Below are 12,994 nucleotides of genomic sequence, written 5' to 3' on the forward strand. Positions count from 1 at the left end.
ATTAACCAACAGGGAACAGTACTGTCTAACACGCTCTAGTAAAGATAACCTGAGGAAAGTCGGTTAGTGAGGTTGCAGTGTAGTTTTCGATTACTTTCAACTTATTATTTCTCTATGATCTTTATTTACTTCGCTGTATATCTGTATACGTATATATATATATAAATAATCTTCAGATTATTTAGAATCCAGATTATATACCATCCGTCAAATAATCCTGAATCCGCATTTTATTATATATCTATCTGAATTTTTAAATACTTATCTAAAAATTCCAGTACGTTATCTCATAGATCTATTCAAAAAAGAGACCAATGATTATAGGATAATTAGATAAAATGAAGGTTTTTTTCTAGAGCTAAACTGTTTTTAACTGACTTCAAAAAAGAAGGAGGTCATCAATTTGTCTCTGTATGTTTTTTTTATGTATTAAAATACAATTTACTGGGTGAACCGATTTTGTTTCTCCTGGGACTCCTCTCGGTATGGGGGTACCACAAGGGTTTATTCTTGGACCCTTCCTCTTCCTAATTTATATAAATGATCTACCTAACCTTGTAGAAAAAAAACTCAAGGTGGTATTGTTTGCGGATGACACTTCACTTATATTCAAAGTGAAACGAAGCCAAGTTTTATATGACGAAGTAAACAATGCTCTATCTGAAATCGTGTACTGGTTTAGCGTCAATAACTTATTGTTAAATAATCATAAAACCAAATATATTAAATTCACCGCGCCAAATGTCAAAAATGTAGATGCGAATATTTTATTAAATGGAGAGCCGGTAAAACAAGTGGAATCTGCTATATTTCTTGGCATTACTCTTGATTCCAAATTGCAGTGGGGTTCCCATATTGAAGGATTGGCGAATAGGCTTAGTTCTGCAGCATATGCGGTTAAGAAAATCAGAAGGTTAACTGACATAGATACGGCGAGATTAGTATACTTTAGTTATTTTCATAGTATAATGTCCTATGGTATATTGTTATGGGGCAGTGCGGCCGATATTAATACTATCTTTGTGCTGCAGAAGAGGGCTATTCGCGCGATTTATAACCTAGGTCCTAAAGAATCATTAAGAGAAAAATTTAAAGAAATAAACATTTTGACTGTTGCTTCTCAATACATTTTTGATAATGTTTTGTATGTTCATAAGCACATTGAGGAATTTTCTAGAAACTGTGACATTCATAATGTTAACACGAGGAACAAACATAAACTTGTTATGCCTACTACTCGGTTGAGTCGAGTTAGTAAGTCTTTTGTTGGGCGATGTATATGCTTCTACAATATGATCCCAGAAAATGTACAAAACAAATGTGTTACGAAATTTAAAAGAATTGTTAAAAACGTTTGTGTGGGAAAGGTTATTATAGCATAAACGATTTTCTTAATGACACCACGGACTGGGATTAAAGCGAACACCCTCAGGCTCTTTAATTATTAATGTTTATTGTACGATATTAGATTGTAATCCATATTTTATATAAAAAAAAACCCCGCTGAGTTTCTTGCGCCCATTCTTCTCAGGTCTGAGGCAGTCTCTTTTGAATGGGTGGTAGATTTTGACGTTCAATAAGTGATTATAAATCCTATTTTGAATAAAAATATTTGAATTTGAATTGAATTTGAATTTGTTAATTCTTTTTTTAATTTAAGGCTGGGGCTTCCCGTGTGGTCCCATGGCAATTAGTCTAGATCCGACGATGGTGTCCATGAGAAAGCCATAAATGTCTTTAATTTGCTATAAGTATGTGCGTAACGACGAACGTATACGAATAACTCAAAATTGCGCCTACCGATTTCGATGGTTTTTTATTATTGGAAAGGATATACTTCAAAGATAATTTGGTGAGAGTTTGGTTAAGCTCTGATTATGGGATTCAATCAACTTGGTTTCAATCCACATGTATGGTATAAATTTTTGATTAATTACTACACGTGTACACGAAAGTATTACACATGCATGACAAACATTCAGTTTTGTCTGTGGAATGAGATTTGCAAACAAATTTCTGACATTTCCGGTCATCTTTACGTGGACAGAAAGCGCAGCGTTTAGATTTCGCTCTTTAGGCTGCAGACTCACCATGAAATTCTGGAGGTTGATTAGAACATCCGAGAAAACTGAATATCAGGACTGTAAGCTCCTTGGGATATCTTTCAGCTTCAATTTTTCTGTTTTTCACGCAAAAGCTGGACCTTTTAAGCCCGGTAAGTGGCGCACAATGTATGTTCTCTACGTCTGGAAGATGGAGGTGGCCGCTTAGACGTTTAAAAGTCATTTTTTCTATGATAAAAGCCAATTTGAGACAGAGGAACATCTTCATCGGAAGATTCTTTTTGATAAGAGTCAACTTCTATATCACTATCAGTTTCGTGATCACTTTTATCAGTTTCCGACTCTTCATATGCACTTTCAAATTGATGAAGTGGTACTTGGTTGTCAGATTCCGCATTATCATCTTCATCAGAATCATTAAGCAATGTCAATATTAGACGTCCGTAAAAAAATTACATTTTGCATCAATACTCTGATAATTAAAAAAAAAATAAGGTAACACTAATAACATAGTGGGGTAAAAACTTACCCCAAAACCCTGTAGGGCAAAAACTAAACAACGCTGCACTGCGCGTCTTCCCCCTTCCTTGCGTACGCGCTCGACTGAGAAAACCTGGCAGCGCAAGATGTTAATGTAAAAGGTTTAAAAAATACGGTCAAAATCGTGCCTTTGGGGTAAAAATATACCCCACAATGTTAGTTAAGGGTTAAGTTTGACCATAATTGCCGCCGGAATCGAACCCGTAATAAGTTCTTAGTAAACAAACGTTTATTCCGCTCGACCCACGGTTTTTTGAAACTGCGGACTCCAACTTGTGCATAGCATTGCATAAACAAAGGTGCAGCTTGCATACTTCACGGAATGAGCTGGGGTTCTCTAGCTAAGCTCCGCTCAGCAGTCAATTCGTACTCCGCGCAGTTGGCACTTGGCGCTCAGTCATCAACAAACCTTCGCGGTGAACGCACGTTCGCTGCTCCGGTGCAAAAAACCGATTGTCAATAAACGTATATAATCAATTATTACGTCATAGTAACAACACAGTGTACGGTTTTTAATTCTCTTATCGTTTGAGTGTTTGTAAACAGTGTTGTGTTCGTTTTGACGTGTGTTTCTATTTGAAAAGAATCTATTTTTGCTGGTGTTGAGTGCTAGTGATGTGAATTGGTGTAGGATTCGATCATGTTTGGAGTGTTCATTCGGAGGTGGAAGCCTAAAAGGTAAATATTGTTATGAATTAATTATATCGATGAATTTAAATACTAGTATTGTGGTTATTAGTCTTATTTTATATAGTCACAGGCGATGCTTTAACTGTAAATAATACGGGCCACGATTCTGTATCACATCTCTTCATCTCTATCGATATGAGATGATTAGATCAAATAAAATGCAACTATTTGCCTACGAAAGCAATACAATATGTTATATAGCTACATTAACATGTTATTCTACTAGTATTAATTATATTAACTAATAATTATAACGATTAAACGTAGTTGCGACTGCCAGCTCTATGGTTAACTTATTATTTTAAAAGTATTTTTGACCACCCTTATTACTAAAGTCGATAAATAATTATAAATTATATAGAAAAAAAGTTTACATCTTTTACTTAAGCTTACTATTAATAAGCATTAAAATGGGAATGCGGACTAACTTTCATCCCATTCATTTACATTCGATTTCCTACATTTTTTTTTATAAAAAATGATGGTTTTAATAGGATTTATGTACATAGTTATTTTCTATGATTAACGCGAGTTTTACACATTTAAATAAAACACTTTTAAAGGATTAAAATGCGTGTAATTGTTACTGTGTTTTAACATTAGATTTTGCGTAAAAGTAGCAATTTTATTATTATTTTAGTTAACCCGACGTTTCGCGATCTTTTTACAGCACGTTTTCAGCAAAACTGCGGTTGACAGGAGTCGAGATAGTATTTGTCATAGTTGTCATTATGAAGTTTAGCGCCAATTGTTGCCTCAGAGGTGGTAATTGCTGTAGGCAGGTTTTTGACAAAATTTACTGGCAGTGTTCTCTTCTTTTTTAAACGATTTCAAAAAAAGACGAGGTTCTCAATTTGTCGGTATGATTTTTTTCTTTATATTTGTTACCTCAAATCTTTGAACAGATTTTGATAATTATATTTTTAATATCTGCCAATGGCAGCCATGAGAAAACCATAAAACTCTTCAATTTGCTATAAGTATGTGCGCGACATACAGCCGTATTCATTATTTAATAATTAATTGTCAAAGCCATCTTTGCAAGATTTTTACAAAATCGTTCTTTCTAAAAACGTAGAATAGCACGAGGAATAAATCATTTTAATGATTTTTTGCTTCGTTAGGCCAAAGAAGTATAACTTCTTGCATACACACACTTTTTTTAAATTTATTTAGTGCCAATGCTCTATGCGACGAGTCCATTGGCTCAACTTGGCGCATAACCAAAACTCATTAACAAACACTTCATTTTTATTCATATTATGTATACTTATTAATATATTGTCAACATTGTGTACATTATTTCCTTTGTTTAAAGGCGGATGGTAACAGTTATTTAGATTGTTATTATCCGTAACTTAATTACAATGTATTTCCGCTAAGTAACTGTTAAAATTAAATTAACCTATTGACTATTTTGCTATGTATTGAACATTATCCATCAAACAAATTGAGGCATATAAAAAGAATAGTTAAAACGGGCATTAATGAGGACTCTATAGGACAGTAAACACAAATTATTATATTTTTTAAATATTCAAACAAAAAATTGGTTCTATAAAGTACCTAGGTACATAATATAAAAAAAATCATATAGATAATATTATGTAGGTACTAAACACTGAAGCGCGATTTTTTTTTAATATACATTATGTTTTCACGGTGAAAAGAATTTCTAAATGTGACTATTTTAATTTCATATATCGGGCTAGCTCCATACTGGATAATTATTTTGAAATAAAATTAACTTCAATTATAGATAATTTAATTTACTACCCACTAAAGCAGCATTATTCAATAAAAACAAATTCGAATAATTCTCAAACAACCAAAAACTACAAAATTTACCATCTAACTGCCCATGATTGCTCAGTGCCGCGTGCTCATCTATGCTCATATTATAAAACGTAACTGGCACTTTTAGACAAATAAAATTTGTAAACAAAATTTTATGAACGATGCGGGACTCGAACCCGCGACCTCTCGCGATCCGTGCGAGCGCTCTTTCAACTGAGCTAACCGTTCGAGTGACGTCTCTTTGATAAATCTTGTATGCTTGGAGAGATATCTCAAGTCAATTTTCTAATATGCAATATTGGGGTTGAGCAGGTGATCAACTGTAAAGTAGATCCTGTAGATGAAGCCACAACCTGAGAGTTGAACAAAGCATACAAGATTTTATCAACGAAAGAAGAGCTCTAGAAGCGGTCACTGGTTCGAGTCCGCATTGATCGTCAAATTTTATTTGTTTAATTAAATCCCAGAAGTGAGGGTTATCCCTTTAAAAAAATAACAAAATGTTTAGATTGGCACTTTTGTTTTGCCATAATATGAATCATCTTAAACATCGGACAAAAATTAAACAAATGTTAGGACGGGATGTCAGAAACTAGTGCGTATTTTATGGTGGCGTTAACTGTACTACTCGTACGTTTATCGTATCTATTTCGGTTCTTCGAAAATATATATGAGATACAGTACAGCATACGCAACGAAAGAAATTTCGAGAAATTTATGGGAGCTGTATCAAGAACTTTTTGAATAGCATTAATAAGACCACGTTTAAATAATAAGATAATCGTAGCCGTACTAACCTAGCATATCACTCCTGCATCAATCGTATTTGTCGCCGATTTAATACAGTTTCTCAAAATAATCAGCAACTCAATTTATTTAATTCCACATCAACCTGCTTTCGTCATAATGTCATTAACTCCCTGCGTAAGGAAGTTAATTTGTAGAAATTAGCTATTAGCTAAAAACTATTATTTTTACACTACTTTAAATAATCTGTATGTCTCTAAATCTTTTGTACATGCCAGTTATTGATATTTTTGCTTTGTGTCTTTTCGTTTTAAGTCTCCTTGTTGATATTTTTACATTTGTGCATAAATATTGTTGGTTTGTCGAATAAAGTAAAATAAAAATAAAGTAGCTAAAAATAACAAGATAGCCATCTTGTATTATCGCACCCATTTCTTTATTTAATTATATGTATACATATAATTATCATAAATATTTATTTGAATATATAATGAATTAAAGACAGAAACGTTACTTAAAATAGTTATGCAAATAATTTAAATTTTATCCGATAATCTTCTTTAAATCGTTTAATTATTCAAATATCTGCATAAAATTAAGTCTGTCAGTTATTCTTTGTGGATTCTTACGCAGTTTTATTGGATATAATTGTTCTTTTATTCTTAATATTGTGCGTCGTATGGGTTAATACCCGTGTTAGTAGAATATGCAAACTTATAACTGTTTTGCAAAGTAATCCATTTTAATGTGGTCATGAAGCATGTTATGGTGAAGATGGCAAAACCATAATGAATAAGAATTAATAATAAACTCTAGTTGTACGCTATCGTTCAAATCGAAGTTTGAACGAGAGTTTCTTGCGCCGCTTCTTCGCTCTCAGAGTGCCATTTGTTTCCGAAGCGGTTGTAGTATCTAGTACCTATATTAGAAATGACATCAAAAAGAATTCTAAAGGAATCAATTTTGAGAATATAAATGCCTTTTATGCCTATTATGAACAGGAGGTTCAATTCATAGTAGGTGACGTACGGTGAGCACTGTTTTAAGTTAAATCTTTAAACATATTGAGCATTTTGTTCCGTTGACTCTCACCACGGAGCCCCCGGTTCGATTCTCGTCCGGGACATTGCAATTGTGATAATGGTTTACATGTTGACCCGTTTGTACGCGTTATTGAGAAGGACTCTTCTAAAAAAAAAAACGTTTTTTCGGGTAAAGTCGGCTAAGGTCGACACAGGGAGTGCGATTTGTTATAGCAAAATTCACGAGAGTATAGTATTTGTACACAATTATAAATATATATATATATATATTATAATAATTGTTATGATTAAGTATATAATATGCTGCGTTTTATTAAAGATTTCACTTCGGTCGTGCATTCTTAAGTACACATAATTAAATTGTTAAATAAATCATTTAAAAATACAATTAAATCCCGAATTATTATGTTTCATCTAATTCATAATATTATGTTGATCAACGAAGTTCCTATTTGATTTGTATAAATTCAAATAATCTGCAATTTTGTATGTTTTCATTCAATAAATTGAAAAGTAATTCGTTCGGTATTGGCATAATATTTATAATGCATGCATAGCGCGTAATTAAATGCATAATAAATAAAAGTACGTTTTATTGAAGTATAATGTAGTTACCTAATGTTAATTACACTTATTATACAATAACTTAACGTAATACATACACAATACCATATAGAATTTTTACGTCTAGATAGAGTCTCTTGCTGTTAGACAACCGATAAAAACAGGCCAGGTTTATATCTTTAGTGTGCGCGACAAGCTACGTCTTACACTCCTGATTTGTATTCGATACTCTGTGTTAGTGTGAACTATAATTAGTTAGAAGTATAAATTTTTCATCCATAATTTCAGCGACTGTCTTACGAATTTTCGATCAGGTCACGTGTCCTGACGTGAGTTTAACATTTTGTACCCATCCATAATTTAAACGACTGTATTACGAATTTTCGATCAGCTCTCGTGTCCTGACGCGAGCTTAAAATTTTGTACCCATTCATAATTTCTACGACTGTCATACGAACTTTCGAAAAGCTCACGTGTCCTGCCGCGTGTTCAACATTTAATTCCCACCCTAAGAAAAGTGCTCAACGCTGCTAAAGTTGTTTTCACTGCAAAAAGTAAAATAAAAATAACTAAATGTGTAAATATGTAAATAAATAATTAGGTATTTACGTTATCATAAAATCAAATTAAGTAGGTTATATTACAACAGTTAAATCAAAATAATATTAATATAAACATTAGAATTCTGTGTTCCAATTTAAAAGCAAACACATCATAACGTGACATAGGCTGAAATTGTTTACACAGCGTTCACTGCATGTTGTGTTGAAACCCGGTATGTCTAACATTTCACCGAGTCAGACAAACTGTGATATTTTCACTACGTGAGGTATATTAGGTTACGACTTACGAAAGAATGACGGTGCAGTTCTGTTTGCAGATTAAATAAAAACGTTTCGTGTTAGACAAAAATTATGATAGATTTTACGTATCTTGGAAACAGCTCTTAAAAATTTTGATGAAATTAAAGTATCACACGGGGTTTTCTGTTCTTTAGATTACCTTTCAAAATCTCTATTAACCATGCTAACAATAGAAACCCCAAACCCTCATGAATGAATGAAAATTTTTGCACTATTAGAATACCTTATCGCTCAGCGATGTCTTCTTCCACGTAACCTAAGGGTAAGATACCAGGCTCCTTTGCACAGGATGCCGGCAGATTATGGGTACCACAACGGCGCCTATTTCTGCCACGAAGCAGTAATGTGTAAACATTTTTGTGTCTCGGGAAGGGCGCCAAAACTAGTGAGATTATTGGGAGAGGAGAGAGTTCGAGACTTAACATATTATGTCTCAAGAAGACCAAGAAGAGAATTGTAATGCCACTCAGAATTTTGGATTTATCAAGAAGCAGAGCGGCACTGCATTGTAAAGGGCAGGCCGTATCAATTAGCAATCTAAACGTCCTGCTCGTCTTGTCCCTTATTGTCATAGAAAAAGAGGGGGGTAAGGAGAGGAGATTTATATATAACTATAGGACACACACATTCATATATATTTATACTGTTAATCTATACGCACTAAAGAGGAAAATTAAAAATAAGATTACAAAAATTATACACTAAAGTTATTTAAGTATATAAATTATTTATCTTATAGTTATAGGTACTATACATTCTCACTAAACGACTGGTAAACTAAACTGGTACACTAAACAAAATAGTTTTTTTGTTTCTGAATGCTCGTCCCTTGATGAACGTCATAAAAAGTGTACGTAACTACTCCTCTTTAGCATTCGGTTGCGTTCACGACCCTGAGCTACTTACATTAAGTTATAAATTACAGTGAGGTTATTTAATATATGATCGCGCTTGTAATGAGATACCTATATGTTACCTACTTGCATAAATGTTGATGAAACTTATCCAATACTTGACACTATTATTATTTAAGTAATATTAAGTTATCTAAATCTTAATCAGTTCTTAATGCAATTTGAAAAGAACTCCAGATTCCTGACTGAGACTTTATAGATGGTTTTTTTTATGAAAGAGCAGGACAAACGAGTATAAGGGTCATTTGATGGTATTTGATCACCAGAGCGGTGCTGACTTTATAATGCGTCGTATAAACTATTACCTATTAGCTGCCCAAATTCCACCCAGAGGCGTAAAGGCTCCCTGCGGACAAGACACGTTTAATGGAGCGACCTCACTGTTCTGCAGATTGGATTGCGATCAAAGACCACAGCCACTAATCCAGAATTACGCGGACAGCTGTCTCTGAATCACTAAGAGAAAAAAAAGCACATTCAACTTTCTTAAACGCCGGCAACGCTCCTGTGATTTCTCTGGTATTGCAAGAGAATGTGGGTGGCGGTGATCACTTCACACCAGGTGACCCGGACGCTTGTTTGTCTTCCTTTTCTATAAAAAAAAAGTAAGTGTGTGTGTGTACTTATGTATGCACGCAAGAAGTTATACTTCTTTGGCCTATCAAAGCAAAAATCCTAAAAAATTATACATACCTCGTGCTATTCTACGTTTGTAGAAAGAACAATATTGTAAAAAACTTGCAACAATGGCTTTGACAATTAATTAATTACTTAATAAAGCTGCAGTGTTTGTTTGTTTGTTGTTTGAACGCGCTAATCTCTGGTATTACTGGTCCGATTTGAATGATTCTTTCAGTGTTGGGTAGTCCATTTATCGAGGAAGGCTATAGGCTATGTTTTTTTTTAAATTAGGGATCCTTAATAAAATTGCTATTTTGTAACACAAGGTGTAAAATCGAAAACCTATTTGCGTGCGCTGCAAAAACTATTGACAATAGAACAAAATGATGTACAGGCTATAGTATAGGCAATATTTTATTACTTATAAAACTATCGCGTGAATTATACTTTATATGGCAAAACAACGTTTGCCGGGTCAGCTATTATTAAATAACCAATACGGCTGTACAGGCTTGAACCCTTCGCCTATCCTAATAATGGACGAAGAAACCAGAAAAAAAAAACGAGTGTTGCAAACGTCAGAACTTTTGTGTTACAGTGATGCGCGCGCATCTTTAAATTACACTCTCATACTACCACTACTCTATTACTACTACTCTTCACACTCTACTTCATAACGCGCCTAAAGAAATATAACTTCAGTCTAGAGACGCCTTCAGTAATAAGGACGTAAAACATTCTATACCTGTGGATGGTATGGATTACTGTCTGTGCCATCTACCACATAGTTACAAAGGTTTCTTAAAGGGATTTTTCATCTCAATCTTTGCTTTGAGGCAAGAAGTTTATAGAAAGCCTTCAACATCATGGTATAGTTTGGTGGTAGAATTCTGCTGCTGGTGTCAACTTCTGATCTGAACAACTCCTTACAGCACTCTCCGTGATATATTCGTACTTTTTACATATATTATTATATGTTTCCGCCTTGGGTAGCTATGTTGGCTGATATAACTGCCGCTATTAAGCATATGGACCCCACGTTTCGTACCAAATGCCACATCAAAATCAAATCCAAGTTCAAGTAGATTATAAAATGTCACTAATGAAAGTCAAAAATTATTTTAAGATTTGCAGAACTTTTGCGCCGTATATGATGTCTAAAAAAGCAGATTTACGAATCGGAGATAGTGTAAAAAATAATAGACAATTTACCTGAATAAATATGTTCAACTTATACTTTACTTTTTTAAGTGTTTTAATTGCGATTTAAAGCAGATACCAGAGGGCCTACCATCAACTTTTAATAAGCGATGCTAATCCGATGCAAATCAGTTTAGGTACCTAAACTGAATCACTAAAATTTGTACCATGAAGTGCCTTTTACTGAATGGCGTTTGGATCGCTTATGAAGAATGAACGAAATAAAATTGCGTTTCAAAACCTAAAATGATATGATTTTAGCGGTTTTTTTGCGTAGAAAATACTAAAAATACATTTTAAAATTGCGCAATTGCGTCAAATTATAAACCATTAAGCTCTTTTTTATACTTATTAAATAATAGTAATATAAATAAATATAGTTCTTTGAATTACAAATAAAATGTTTGCTTATGTGTTTTCGTAAAAATAACGAGTTATGAACGCACCTCCAATGATGTTTGATTTGACAGGACCACAGAGTACATTTTTTTTAATTCGTTCTTTCGAACAGGCTATAGCCCGGGCCCTTACTGCCTCGCCTTTAGTATTTTCATTTTTGGTATTTATTTTCAGTATTTTGTTTTACAAAAAAGACCAATAAAGTATTCTCATCTCATCTTTAATCAATAAAAATTTTCTTTTCTATGTTTTCACTATTTTTTAAAAGTTATTAACAACAAGATTCACTTTCCTCTAAGGAAGTAGCAACTTTTTTCGAATCGGTCACTTTGACAAGTAAGCTATCCAGTTTAGGTTGAAATAACACCTCATGGTTCGAATGAATGAACGATATAAATCAGTTTGCGATTCAGTTGATATCATTTTTGACATTCAATTGATATCATTGCGATTTAATCAGTTGATTTGACGTCAACCTAAATTAGATAGCTCTAATCACGTCGTGGTACGAAATAGCAGTGCAGTTCATTTTAGGTTGTCAATTGAATCGCAATAAGAGTTCATGGTAGGCCCACAGCTTTGACAAATCAATGATCATTTATGTGGAAAACAATCATGTACGAAATTCGTATTCAGTTATACGTTTGGACTACAACGAATATAGTATTAGTAAAACATCTTCAAATCAACAGCACGATGTGTTTTCGTTTGTCGCTATTAAGGCCAGCTTAAAACCATTGTTTTACAACAAGTCACACAAATAACCATACATATTCATAATTCACTTTCTTAACAGGCTTTCAAATGTAGGACGTGCAAATAGGATTATACAGTCCATGTCGTAGTGACAGCCGTGCACTTAAAGAAAAGCGATTAGCCCTCAATACGCATGGCGAAGTCGTGAATTAGGTTAAGACTCGGAATTAGATGCTTAAGCTGACCGGTGGTATATTTTTATAAGTCAAACATTTATGTCATCTATCGAATTTAACATAGCGAGTGTTGCGAAGAGCATTTTTTGCTGACAATTTCCACATTCAAACCATGCACCACAAAAAAATAATAGTTTAATGAAATGAAAACTTTGGTTCTGTTCGATCACATTTGGCATAGAAATTTTGGGACTTGTGTAATCTGATTGGAAAAATGCGAGTAGCAGCTGTGGCAGCCTAGCGACCTCTAACGACCGTTCCCAATATACTATCTACAGAGAGAGATAAATTACTACCTTCTACTGTCAGTAATTAGTTGTCAATAATCTGAAGCTGTCCCAATATACCCGATCAGTCATTCTTATCGCCAGTTCACTGCTACAATTTCAATACAAACTTCTATCCCTGGTAAGCTATACGTCGTTACATTGACAGATAGCGTGTACGGATAAGGTGAGTGATGATGTGTGAGTTCTAGTGTTATTTACCAGTGGCAGTGGTTAGGAGAGGCTCCTTTGCACAGGATGCCGGCTAGATTATGGGTACCACAACGGCGCCTATTTCTGCCGTGAAGCAGTAATGTGTAAGCATTATTGTGTTTCGGTCTGAAGCATGCCATAG

General features: G+C 33.9%; 1 long non-coding RNA gene across 1 annotated transcript in view; it reads left to right on the top strand.

Annotated features, from left to right (window-relative positions):
• LOC126966890 (uncharacterized) overlaps positions 1 to 12,994 on the top strand; it is a 78,669-nt gene that overhangs the window by 26,413 nt on the left and 39,262 nt on the right. The window lies entirely within an intron of this gene.

Source organism: Leptidea sinapis, chromosome 1 (genome assembly GCF_905404315.1).
Source record: "Leptidea sinapis chromosome 1, ilLepSina1.1, whole genome shotgun sequence".
Lineage (NCBI taxonomy): Eukaryota > Metazoa > Arthropoda > Insecta > Lepidoptera > Pieridae > Leptidea > Leptidea sinapis.